Genomic DNA, 14859 nt, shown 5'->3' with positions numbered 1-14859 from the left:
TGATAGTATTGTGTTACGAAGAATTGCACCTCGAGACCCGATCGATAGGAAAAATAACAAACATCGTATTTTGCTATTCATTTCAAACTACTATACATAGTATGATATGTCGTTCTTTTTCCATGCTCCACGTATAAGTGAGAAAACCGAAACTTATGTTCACAATGTACTGGAACATTACATCCGAACGTGTATAGAAAATGCGCAGTTTCGTTGAATGGACAATGTAAACGTCCTATACAGTTTCGTGAGTGGAATGGTATAGTACACGACTTTAAAGGTTGAGATGTTAAACAAATAATACGATTTTCGCCTTCGGAGTTATTTCAACAAATCTGAGTTTGGAAAACTATCCATTTGGAAGACCCAAAACAAGTTGGAAGTACGAGTACTTAGTTCAAAAATATGTGCAATCACTGGGTGGAGGAACGAATTGGAAAGAAAGAGCAACGGACAGAGAAGAATGGAGGAGTGGGTGTGAGATGATCTTGAAAGGGCTTTTTCACCATAGATAGATAAATAGACTAGATAATACAAAATATTACTACTATATAATAATACTAACACCAACACATTACTTTTTTTTTATTAAAAAAAAAACCTTTTTTTATATTACTATATACTATATACCAAATACCTATGTTTATATAATTATATAAGCAGATGATACTAAACAGATGATACTCAATTGTCAAACGGTAATACGGAATATCTTATATTTACCAAATGTCGCTATTAGTATTCTGCTAATGCTTTTATGTTGGCCAAAATAGCCAGATAACAATTGATGTTTTTGGCATATTTAAAATTTATAGGTACCCAATTATTAATAAAAAAAATATTATGTGCATGCGTATACCATAAATTATTATACTAATGATAGTGAGTGTAAACCATAAAATAATGATAAGCGATAATGTCATATTTTACATTAATCTTGGGATATAAATTATTTGAAATTATTGTAAACGAGTACCTAGACGTAGTAAACCTAATGAAAACCACTTGGCACACTACAAAGCTACAAGACGGAAAACGCGTTGTACTGTAGTTATACAGTCTTATACTCGAATAAGATAAATTGCCGGTGTCTCGATAAGTATTTATGTTTTATTCTATTTCGATTTAAATATTATTGGATAATACGCGATATATAAACATAAGTTTAATATTTTACGGTTTGTACGCTGTATTATTGAAACTACATGTTTTGGGTTCAATTATTATTTTATGTAATATAAATTGTATTAAAAGAAATAATACAAATTTACTGAAACTGCATTTATATGCAAAGAAAATCATTAATATGCTATTCTTAAAAATGTTTCCTAAATATGCAAAAAATAAACTACAAATATGAATTCATTAGGTTATAGAGCAGATTTTTAACTCACCTAGCTATAAATAGTAAGCATGGACAACATTTTTTATCGCTTCTCGTCCCTAGTTATTACGCATCGCGTTAAAATTACACAGACTATTTATTGTAGAAACAAAACAGAGACATCAATTGATTATTTATATCTTTGTTATCCCTATATATATACAACATTGATGGTTTTTATGTGAACACATTATTTAGATGATGTGTATCATCTTCAGAAGTTTTCCATTGAAACTTATCTCAGTTGTTTGTATACACCAGACAATTATTATATACATAAAAGCTTTATTATGTTACATCGTTTGATTTCCATTGACTTTACATTCATTAATATCTGAATATTGTTCGTTATTTAATGGACATTGCAAAATAAGTTAAAAAAGAACAACACGCAACAATATATACTACGGACTGCATTATACCAATAATTTTATTCTCGGTGGAATTTATAAACGTATAAAAATATGAATAAACATTGTCCGAAAACGTAATGGTCAGTTGATAAATAGGCTAATGCAGCACTAAGCTTATGTAATCGATAGACAGTATAAAAACTTTAAGGGTTTACAGTTGTTTATATACAACGGATTTTCAACGATCCTCTAAAATCACAATATTAATGTAGGTAGGTACCATTTCATTAAGTATTAGTTAGGCATTTTTTAATGGTACATTGGTTCGTTCACAGAACGTTTATTTACTATGTATGTACATAGTCGAATGTGTGTAAAAACCCATTGAAACATACGGTCTTACGACTACGAACACATCAAGAATAATAGTAAAAAAAAAAAATAAAAAAAGAGTTGGTAGCGTTAATTTAATACTTTAACGATACCTACGCTAAAATGGTACTTAACGGTACATTGTATTATATAATTCAGCAGACGAAACGCCCTGCAGCAGCCTTCGACAGTCGAATTCGTTATCGCGTAACGCAATACGTGACGTTATAAGAAATCACGATTTAAAAAGTTTTTCAATAATAATTGTTCGTCGTAAACACAACAAAGTACATAGTACGTTTTAGGAAACGTGCGTTTGATGATTACAACCATAGCACTACTGTGCGCCAAGTGTGTTTAACTCCGAACGAGTACGTACAACAATAATAGAATAATAGTGTTGGTAAAGAAAAAAAAAAACAAAAATATGTTGTCTAAATAAATAATCGTGACGCATTTTTTTTTTTCTTTCCGCTACATCTCTAACGTTACGCGATTGTTTCGGCCGTACGAAACCGTCTTCCACGGGTTAGGTATATTATCGCGTCACTACCACGCGACTCGTGCTCGGAGCCAAAACCGAAACCGACACGCGGAACGCAATGATACGCGCGTGTGATACACACATCGTGTTACATTTCGTTCGACGCATGATTTAACGCGAACCGAGTACGATGCGTACGGCGGACCCGTAGAGTCGCAACCGCAGGGCCGGTTATGACCTTAACACACGAGGGGCCTGTTACTTTTAGCGAAGCCCTTTTACGAAAAAACCATTCCATTTATATTTTTCGGATTTTGTTTTATTTGTGATAAACGGAGCTCGGATGTTTAAGACTTGGCATATTTTTTATTATTTCATATGTATAGGAATCATGTCCAAACATTTTTTAAAGTAGATAAACGAAAGACATCAAGACAGATGAGAGCACTTTTTAAATTATCTAGTGTATAAATCAAAAAAAATATCATGCGGCCCCGACGAACATTATGGATTTAGCTGAACCCTTAGATGATTTTTTTGTCCGAAGAAGATATGAAAAATGAGAAAGCAAAATTTATAAAATTATTTACCCTGTCATTAACTGCCAAAAAAAAACATTAGAATATGTATATTTATTTAAAATAATTATCAACAGGTTATCTGCTAAACAATAAATTCCATATTTTTTTTCGTATATTACACATTTTATCTTTGTAAATGTATAACAAACACTTACAAAAATATATCAATAGATCCTCATTGTCTTTTCGACTGTCGTCTTTTCCCTTGCCCTCAAACACATCACTAGCAATTTTTTTATTTTAAAAATAATAATTTGTCAAACTAATAATTATGTATAAATAACGAATATTGTTGTTATCTAACAAAAAACTTTTTACAACAATATTAAAGAAATATAATACAATATAATGTAACATTAAGGTTAGTAAAAAATTAAATATAAAAATTTAGATTTTAAACTCTACGGAAATCATATACCATAATTGTATTTATTTTATTTATAAAAAATATGTTTCTAATGGTGTTTATAAAATGTTATCGTTTTAACATGTTTTTTCCTACATATTTTTCAAAACGAATTGAGATTTTTAAAAAAAATAAATAAATAAAGCGCACGGATATTATAACTCTATACAATATTAAACAAACTGTCTCGTCATCCGCATATTTTTTCGTAGTAGCAGGTGTCTCCTCAAAGCTTCATAAATCTTACGAAAAACGAACCGAACACGACAAATTTAATAATAGAACTTACCTAAATATAAATCGTAATACTTGTGTTTAACCCGTACCTACAGACGTTTTTCTTTCAAAAACATTTTTTTTTTATCAAAAACACAGTTTAATCTATCTATAAATATAAATAAGTGTACATTTTGAATACATTTTATAGCTCAAGATCCACCAAACCGATTTCGATAAAAATTTCAGGGTATATTAAGATGATATATAGATAGTTTCTGTGAAGTTACAAAAAATGTGTACGTCAACGAATTGAATCTCAAGATACAACATTTGTTACCAGGAGACTTGATGTCATACAAATCTATTGATACAGTGTGCGATGCTACTGAAGTTGTAAATTATCTAACAGTATTTTTAAACTCATTGGATTTATCAGGTAAGCCACTGCATAATTTACAGTTGAAAATTGGAACTCCGGTTATATTGATTCGTAATTTGAACCCACCACGTTTGTACAATGACACACAATTAGTCATTAAAATATTAATGAAAAATGTTATCGAAGCCATCATTTTAAATGGCAAATTCCGAGGTGAAAATATATTATTACCGCGAATCCCTATTATACCCACAGATGTGCCAATACAATTTAAACGCCTTCAATTTCCATTTAGATTGGCATTTGCAATTACTATCAATAAGTCTCAAGGCCAAACTATGTCTGTTTGTGGCTTAGATTTGAGCAACATCATGTTTTTTACATGGACAATTATACATAACATGCTCTCGAACCATCCAGTTTTTATTGTTTTTTTACTAATATTGTCATTATTAGCGATATATATAATTTTAAAGGATAAATTTTAATAAATTATAAAAAAAATAAATGTTTGATGTTTTTTCATTTTAATATTTCGTCACCATTCACAGTACTCCATACCTCTTCCACTTATATACCACATCTTTACACACCTATATTAAATTATCTATTTTTTTCTAGCAAAATATTTTCTAGAAATAATTTATATGACAAAACAACGTTTATCGGGTCAGCTAGTTGTTATAATTTTTTTTTGCTCATTTATCGAATAGGTGTTATACTTCACGTGTCACATGCTTATATCTATAGTTGTGTATTTTTTTTATAAACCATGTATGGCTCGTTTAAGAAATATAAAATATTTAAATACTTTTGAGAATATGACTAAAATTTAAAAGTACCTATACATTATTGCTCGAACGTAGCATAATACGTTTTATGAAAACTAAAAAAACTGCGTAGAATTTTTAATTTTTTTTTATTAAATACTAATTCAATAATTATTTTTGTACACGCGTTTGTAGTGTATATGTTTGATCTGCGTGTATACTCGTATACAAATTTATGCTGGTAGCCGATATAAATCGTAGAAATCGTGAACCGAAACAATTCATACTCTTACCGTAACAACCGGAGTCGTCGAGATCCCTTCGAGATTGTTTTGAACGTTAAAAAATTCAAAGCATAGGCAGAAATCGAGAGGACTAAGCCCTCCTAGAAATATAAAGTACAGGTCTTAGCCTCCCTAGCCCTAAAAATTGTTAAGTGACTAAAAGTACAATAATTATTATAATTGTAAAATGCATTTTTAATAACTAAAATAAAAAAAAATATTCTGTGATAAAAATTAAATCAAATTCGTAAGATTTTACAAATTTCTTGTCATGACTTGGAACGATCACAATTAATGTAATATTAATAATATGTAATAATACCCGTATAAATTGTTTAATTTAATTAATTAATAATTTCTGTTTAGAATACCTACTCCAAAAATGTTTAAGATAAGGCACCTAATTGTTTTTTTTTGTTTAAATTGTTGATTAAAAATGTCAAATTGTCAAACTTCGTAAATCGCCTTGTTGAAATAAATAATTGCGCACAGTGGTGTCTATAGGTGTAATAAGCAAATAATGCTAAACCCTCTCACAAATTTCACCAAATTTCCGCTTATGATTCAAAGCACGCAGGAGCGCCACAGTCTTAAATTTTAAAAACCAAATCATATCGAGACAGTTCGCCATTTTTCGATTCTAAACAATACGAGTACATGGTATCGAATTGAAACAGCCTTGCTGTATCGTAACAAAAAATCTCATCCGAAACTCAATCGTTTGAGATGACGCTTATGCCATTCCGACATTGTGTACGGTCTTCTGAATGCCAAACATCATTCTTCGATGATCTCAGAAATTTATTAACGATCTGTTCATGTTGCAATTTAGATCGTTGACCAATTTCTGAGATTATCGAACAATAAACAGTATAGCATTCAAGAGACCGTACACAATGTCGGAATGGCAAAAGCGCCACCTTGAACGACCGAGTATCGGGTAAGATTCTGTGAATAGTACCTAATTAGTATTATATAAATCGACGTGTGTTTCTGCCGCCACAATCGACCAGAAATAACTTATACCTGTAGGTAGGTACATTAAACTAATAAATGGAAAAAACATAAGATCCAACAATTATTGACTACTAACTTTCAAGATATATTTTTATACTTGTGGCTGCTTTAAATTACCATCGTTCTTTGAAACATTATTATGGTTTTTAATGTATTTAATATTAAATAAATATTTATATATAAAATGTTAAAAAATATATAAATAATGTTTTATTTAGTGAACTAAGTCAGTGTTTATTATAAGTTCTTGTACATACATAAATTTTTTTCTCTTATTATTATTTTCTCTTCTCTAATACTTATACTTACAGTGTTTGTTTATTATTTGTTTTTTTTTATGTATTCAATTTAAATCAATAGCATGTACTGTAATTCCCTACTCCACCACAAGCTCAGCTTAAGGGTGTAGGTGATTTTTAGTTAATACTACTTTTGTTTTATATTTTTCAAATAATAAAAAATATCTTTAAATTCAAATTTTGACATTTTACTATGCATATTTTTATGAAATTTTGGTCATTAACATCCGAAAAAAAGAAATATAAAAAAAAAATAAAAAATAAAAATAAATATTTACAGATTGCACAATTTTAAAAATAAAAAACAAAAAAACATCCGAGCTCAAATAATAAATATTGATTAAAATAATTATAATCTATTCGTATATTGTTGAAAATCATAATAACATTTAATTTTTTTAACATGAAAAAAAAAATATCGGCAGCTCATTGTGGTCCCTTTTAATTCGCGGCGCGGGGCTTTGTCCCCCAAGCCCCTCCCCATTGATCTAGCCCTGTACACGTGTGCCGTCGAATCACTGGTGCCCACGCGGCTGTTGGACGTTGCCGCGATCGACCGGACGAGGTCTGTAGCATCCGACATTTTAACCACGTCCCACGAGACTGGAGTTATACGAGACGGATCCGTTGACGGGTTCATTACCATTTCCGCTGCGGTTTTGTACGGTATTTATATGACGTGTTATTGATGTACATTTTTATTGTAAAATCGATGGTGTACATCACTCGTTTAACACCAACCTCTAATGCCGGTTATTCGCATAACGTCTTTGGTCGTGGAAACGCGTCGAGCGTATTCGACACCCCTGGACTCGTAACGACTGTTGTAGCGTTTGAAGACGACGAGGAGAACAGAAGAAAGAAAATGAAATACGTTCAGTGGCGCCGAATGAAACTGCCGGTTCAAATAATTAGGTTTACCCACCCACACCCACCGGTTTACTACCCGGCACGACAACACGCGATCAGAGGGCACAACGATCCCTTAAACGTTCGGAAAGACCCCCGTTTGGACCGGTGGTTAGTATCTCGTCGGCAGGGCCGTGGATAAATAAACCCGGTCCCGGGGGTACATCTTAAGGTATATCTCAATTTTTTCTACAGTGTTCATTAAATTCTTATCATTTATTGTGTTTAACTTTTAATAATCTATAGTCCCTAATTTCCGGGCTCGGGGGATCATCCCTTTCCCACCCTCCTTATCGTCAGGCCTGCTCGTCGGCCTCGTGGCCTACGGAAAGGCCATCGAGTACACGCGTGCCCACACTGGAGGACGGCAACGCGCGTCCGTTTACCGTCGTCTCCTCCAAACGCCAACGGAAACGGTGCACGCGGGCGTGGTAACTAACCGAAATCTGTGAACCGCAGCGCTGCGTCCCGTGTCGTCCGCGGTCCCGCGCTGGGTCGTTAAACGGTAATAAAAATAACAAGTGGCGAACTGCCAGCGGTGCTGATGTCATCGCGCGTACGTCCGTCGCGATGAACGTGCGGAGGAGCGGAGAGAGAAAGAGAGAGAGCGAGAGAGAGGCGAACGCGGAACATTCGAGTTTGGTTACATTTGCGGGCGCACTCTTCCTACGCGCGCGCACTTCGTCGAAAACTTTTTACACGTGTTTTTTTAGTTTTTATCTACAATCTACACATATATTCGGGCAATAAATAGATTTGTTTTTTTAAATTAATATAATATTAAAACAACTTGTATAACGGATAGGAGAAGGCACCCGTTGGTGTCGCCCAACGTGTATATTAATTTATTTAATTTTTTTTTTTTAATAAAATCATTAGTTACTTGTAAAGGTTAATGTTACGAAATTTTATTATATTAGGGGAAGTCTTTGCACTGTTTTCTTTCTAGTCTGTCAATCGGGTTGTTAGGTAATGCGTAAGAAGACAATTTGGACATGAGATAGGATTATTATTCGATTGGAGTTTATTACGATTTTATAATGCAGAATGTTTTTTTACGCGTGTTAAAAATATCGTACTATTATTTGACCGGCTGATCTGTTGCACTGTTTTTCGAACAATTAAAGATCTGAAAACAAACATTACGCAAAACATATGTATGTATATGTTATGCTGATGTTGTCTATAAAATTTCGTGTTAGATCCAATTATTGTTGCGTTGATCGGTTTTCAGCTGTGGTTGTTTTCGCACCGTTAAACGAATATCCAAACAAACTGACTTGAACAAAAACAACTTGTTGTTTTCAATTTCGGACCTCATAGGGCGATCCGACCAACGTTCAATCCGAAGTTCACAAAACCGATATTATAATCGTACCCGCCGACTAGTACTTATAACGTACTTTTAACCGCTCGGTTTTCTTCAACAGAAAAAATTTTACAAAAAAAAAAACTTTATACGGTAACGCGTCACACGACGACGGTCGCACTTGAAAACAAATAAATATGAGTACCTGTGAAAACAAAATAGCGACGCATAATAAGTGGTTACGGCGATTCATGACAGTAATTTTATAGGAATTTTTAGTGGAAACGGTTAAGTTTGACTGTGCTGTTCAAGATGACCAAATTAAAACGAATGATGAAGCCATACTATTTGATGTTCAGATAGTTTAAGATTGTGCGGTGTTTTTTTCTTTTAATTGTATCACCATCATCTGTATACAATCGTATCGCATTCAGTTCATAAGTACTTCACTATGTACAGAAACCGCAAAGTAAACGGTGAGAAAACTTTAGTAGAGTTTTGTTACGATATGATAAAAATGCCTTCGACCGGATAAAGATGACGCGCGGACAGAACTAAGCGACTCAAATACAGTGGATCGTCAATAGCCCACGGATTGCCAATTGACTTTCCCTGACATTTTTCAACTCGTAGCGTCCTTTTGAAACTGAGGTTATTCTTTTGTGCCCTTAATAATGACCTTTTCTCAGATAAAAATAAAAAAAATGTGTAAAGTCATCGGTGACGAGGTACCCCTGCGATAAGCACTTTGGGAACCGCTGTCTTAGCTTATGCGCCCACACACATATGTTATGTATTTATTCACACAGACAATATTATATATCTATATTTTGGTATACATTAAGAATTAGTTGTGCATCTCGGGAACTGTACGTAACATATCAAAATACGGGGGGAAAAAATTCACGGTTGAAAGGACACTCTCCCACGGTTCATTATCTGATGAAATCGCCCCTAATTATTACTCCGGAAATAATGGAAACTTTGTCAGCTGTCTATAAATAAAATATACCTATCTACTATTGTGATATTATATTAGTGTGACCAAGGGGAAATGTTCCGTCGTGGATAGAATTGCACTAGTCGTACGGAAAAACATTTACGAAAATTAAAATATTGTTTGTTTATAATATCGATGGGATATTATCGTAATTATTATATATGATACTACATGGCATAAATGGTATTCGTAAATAATGAATGCACAAATACAGATTAGAAATAATTATATTTATTATAAGAATTAAAAGTTGAAAATATTAGTACAACGGTGGTGGTGCACCGATGGCTGCATACTACTTGCGTCCTCCAAAAAGATATTTTTCAGATAGTAAATTTAACAGGTAACTGGCGTCCCGTCTTGGTGACGCAACTCTACGACTATCGATAAATTAACATGATCAGCTATTATAGAGTTTCAGTGTGATAAAATTAATTACGTACCCTGACGATTTCCGGTTGTCGCCAAACAATTTCCGAGCCGTATTTATAAAACTGAATGCTTTGAAAAACTTTAAATGTGATTAATTACTTGTAATACTTATTTTATGCTATGTTTATGATTTATTTGTATTGGGACGCAACTTGGCTGCCTCAAAAAGTACTCTTAGACGCAAATAGGCTATGACCATTTTTGAACCTTTTTTGGTGGGACGTAAATTACCTACTGATAATAATCTCGGACGCAAGTAGTATGCACCGGCACCGATAACCGAGTACCAATCCTAAATGTTACTTGAACTATACGATCGTATTATAACGATTAACGTAAATATATAGGTCATTGTACAGCCACTGGCATAGCCATCAATAATCAGCGAAGGGTAGAGAAAATACCGGTCCGCCGAGTTTTAAAATTTTCACCTGCAGTTTATTAAAAGTTATCGTCTCCTTTTTCTATATACAGAAAAAAAAATTATATACTTCGATTCGTACTACATTTTTGCAAACAATAGTTATATTATACACTGATAACCATTGGCATATAAATAAGGAGGGGGAAGTTCGGGATGTATCCTCCAAGGACTAAAAAAAAACCAGTTTTGAAATGGTTAGAATAAAAAATATGCACATCATGAATATTTTAACGTGTGTATAAAATTTGGTATTTGTCAATTATGATGGAGTCATAAAAACATAAATTTTAACATAAAAACTATGTATATAATTTAATTCCCCTCCCCCTCATCGTAAGAAAATTGAATTTATGACACTACTGATAGCGATTTATTACCAATTTAATTTTCTCTAAGTGTTTTGTGCGGAATAAATTTCGACTCTCTACGAAATGTATACATTTTAAATGTGCCGAACTGGTAATTCGTATCAGCACTTACCGACAAGTGTTTAAATTAAACAACATGTCTACCTATATATTCGATATAGATTTCTCTCGATGTTTGTTCTAAATAATGAACAGGTATTCAACTCTTAATAGTTATAGCAGTATAGCATAGTATCCGAGTTAAATGTATCTTTTGCTATATTTTTGGTCGCCCACAAAGTCCTTTTCGACGGTTTTCCAGGATTTTATTTCACTGGCAGGAGTGGATTCTATAGTTTCCCGTAAGTTTCATGCCATGTGCTCAAAAAATAATGGCAAACTTTTTCAGAGATTTCGAATCCAATTTGCCATCAATATAGCCCCCGAAAAACTAAATCTATATTTATATCCCTTAAGAATCCTTTAAAAGAATAGTCTAAAATTCCATTAGAACACTAAAGGGGTTAAGATGTTTTGTGAATATATAATGTAATTTTTATGCTGTGAACCTATGTTATTGATTCACGTTGTATGCATAGGCGTGCGCAGACCTGCACTTCAGGGGATGTCTACAATACTTTTTATCCTTATTTCAACAAAACGAGAAGGTATGTCTAACAAACTATAATGCATAAAAATTTAAATAGTAGCAATGAATATGTTTTCTTTAATCATTGAGTCAAATATATTTTTCTCACATAGCTTTCAAATATTTATGAATTTTGTATTTTTTTTTGTTAATTGTAGCTATTATACTATCGTAATAAGTTTTTACGCGAAAATTTAGAAAATGTTGTTTTATTTTTTCTATTACGAAATATCATTTACTTTTTACCAAACATTTTAGAATAAATTACATTTGATTTGAACTATATCAGTTAAAATATTGGTGTCTTACTCTTAAACTTAAATTTCAGGGCCCCATTTACAACATTTCGGAAAGTACTCGGACAGACCCGGCACCCATCGAGCGCACGCCTATGGTCATATGTATACGACCATTGGTTATTAATACTTATAAATATTTATAATCAATGATACGACCATTATCTTTATAAAATATATTAGACACTCTTATAACTATAACTAGCACATGTACTTAATGCTGATAGTGCCGTACAAAACATAAACCTAATCATAAAATATGTATTGTCTGTAAGTATAAAGTATATTACAAGTATAAAATTTATGTTTGCACATAATATTACGTGTATACGGAATTTATGTACGTAGGGTAAAAGTAAAAAACACTTTCCGTTGAATATTTTTCAACAACAATCTTGTGCGTCCAATCACGTATCTATTTATTATAGTATATTGTGCTAGGAAAATTGAGATGACAAACGTCTCTTATATAATGGTAGGTATTATTGTGTACTTATATCGTACCAATTCACAGAGCATTATTATACGTATACAGTTATACATACGAGCGGTGCGTCGACACAATGCACGACGATTTATTGCTGTACAAACACTTTGCGCTTTGTTATTGATGTTCAATGAATATCGATGTCGCATGCCAGAGAAAGCGGAGGTTTTCGAGCAAACACGGGAAACGCGTTTGTTTTAATGTATCAAGGATGAGTGTTACGGAGTGCTATACGGAGTACTCTCTAGTAGGTGTACAAAACACCAATACGGACGCGGGGCGTTCGGTTAATTTATACTAATATAAATAATATAAAAACAGGGCCAAGGATAATTAATATTAATTAGTACGATTCTGAACGGCGGACCGAGCCACTGACCCCAGCCCTCATCAAGACCGTTGTTTAAATACGTAATATACATATATTTACGTGTATATACGTGCATAATATGTTTAGGACTTTAGTGTCGGCACAGCGCTGTAGTGTAATGTATATTGTTCCTATCGGCCACAGCAGCGTACCTATAGTCCTTCAGCCGTGTTGGATCGCGCGAATTATTATACCATTTATAGCGTGTATTACACATCCGCGTACGAATACTACGCACGTAGTACGCGATTATAATAATCAACACTATAATAATGCAAGTACCATTTGCATTGGTCTTCGTTTGTGTACGTATACAACGTACGGGGTTTGCATCGACCGGATGATCAGTCGTTGAATATTGAGTAGGATCGATCGGGCTGACGACGACGGCTGCCATTATTCCGATAATTCCGCTCGAGAGAAGTCTCGGGAACGGAAACGAAAATCGCATGTATAACAAACGGCCCGCGAGAGGTCGGCCGTATCGATGTTGATATTATATACGCCACTGTTCGAGTGTGGAGATAAATAATAATATATCTATATTACTTACCTGTAATAATAAAAATACATTTATCGTTGAATTATGACTAATAGATAATAAAATAATAACAATAAAAAAAAAAAAAAAAAAGACTACAAAATAACAATATCGAAGTGAACCGTAAATCGTAAACATTGCATTCCCATCGTATTCGAATACAATGAACGGTGTGACGGTATGCGAGGAAGAATATACACGTAACAACATAATAGAACTATTGGTGCGGTAATCTTGTGGAAGGGGAGGAGATATTTTATAAAAATTTAAAAACAAGTGATCAAACATCGATAGTAATTGCTTATTTTCACATTAAGCACTCCCCGTACCCTGATTAAATGCAATTTTCCATTCGTCGTTTGACCCAACAGTTCGAGCGATATTCTAACGCTATCGTACAGGTCGACATATTTCGGTTGTGGTCAACTATTAAGCAACTCCTTCTACAATGTGTACCGCATCGTTTCTTATTTCTTTTGTCGTTTGTTAGTTAAGATATTATATCCAATAAACTGTACACGCTGATGGTGATTTATTGTAGATTAATGTTTTCGTTGCGAAACAACGACCCATTTCGATCAATTAAAAATGCACAAAGAATTTCGTTTTGTTTTATACTTATTGACATGTATTGACTACAAAAGTGGGCAAGTGTTGGTGTCTCGCGTCTTTTGTAAGTTATATAATGTTTATTACGGTCCCCTTGGATAAGCGGAGCTACACGTTGGTAGGGTTAAATACAAAGACGTCTCGTAACAAAAAATCCCCTCGGTGTATCACACACAAAAATCGAAAGATTAATGTCGTCCGATTATCAACGCACGGAACGCCATGATTACTATACATTACAGGTGCGGCGCGATGCGTTTACATTTGGTACTCTGTACATTCTACTATCATTATTACACGAAATTGGGTCATATAGTTTTCATGTACATTTATTATATTCTCAGTCACGTTTCTTTCCGAGAGCCTTTCGCGGCCGCGGGAAAACATGAGCGTTCGATACAAAAAAAAAAAAAAAACATGCTACACAGTTACATGTCGTTATTGCGTCAAATGCGTCGGAACAAACAGTGGTGTACGTCGAGGTTTGTCGACAAAAAACTAATCTCGAACAACCGAAAGCGCGGGTTTCGAGTTTGAAATCGGTCGACGTTGTTAGATTCCGCGTCGATCGGATGGATGGAAACGAAAAGAAAAAAAAACTAGGAAGATAATTAATAATACGTGGAGAGGTTCTAGAGACAATGCGCAACGTACGAGCGAGAGAATAACTCGCGGGGAAATCGAACGGAACAAACGTGAAACGGCAACGGTCGAGCGCAAAGGCGGAGCGGAATGTTTAGAGAAAAAAAACGCTAGGGGGACTAGTCCGACGCGATCGGAGCGGGGAGGGGCCGAAAGCCGTCCGGCACGTCCAACAGGACCGCGCGCGCACATGTGCGTGACCGTCGAACGCCGCGGTACAGGGTGCGACGCGCGTACGTTGCCGTCGCTTTGCGTTTTGCTCGCGCACCCTGTACGTGACGTTACGTACGGCGGCG

This window comes from Sipha flava, unplaced genomic scaffold (assembly GCF_003268045.1).
Source record: "Sipha flava isolate LNK unplaced genomic scaffold, YSA_version1 113_pilon_pilon, whole genome shotgun sequence".
Classification (NCBI taxonomy): Eukaryota; Metazoa; Arthropoda; class Insecta; order Hemiptera; family Aphididae; genus Sipha; species Sipha flava.
The sequence above is the reverse complement of the archived record's forward strand: the minus strand, read 5'-3'. Positions refer to the sequence as shown.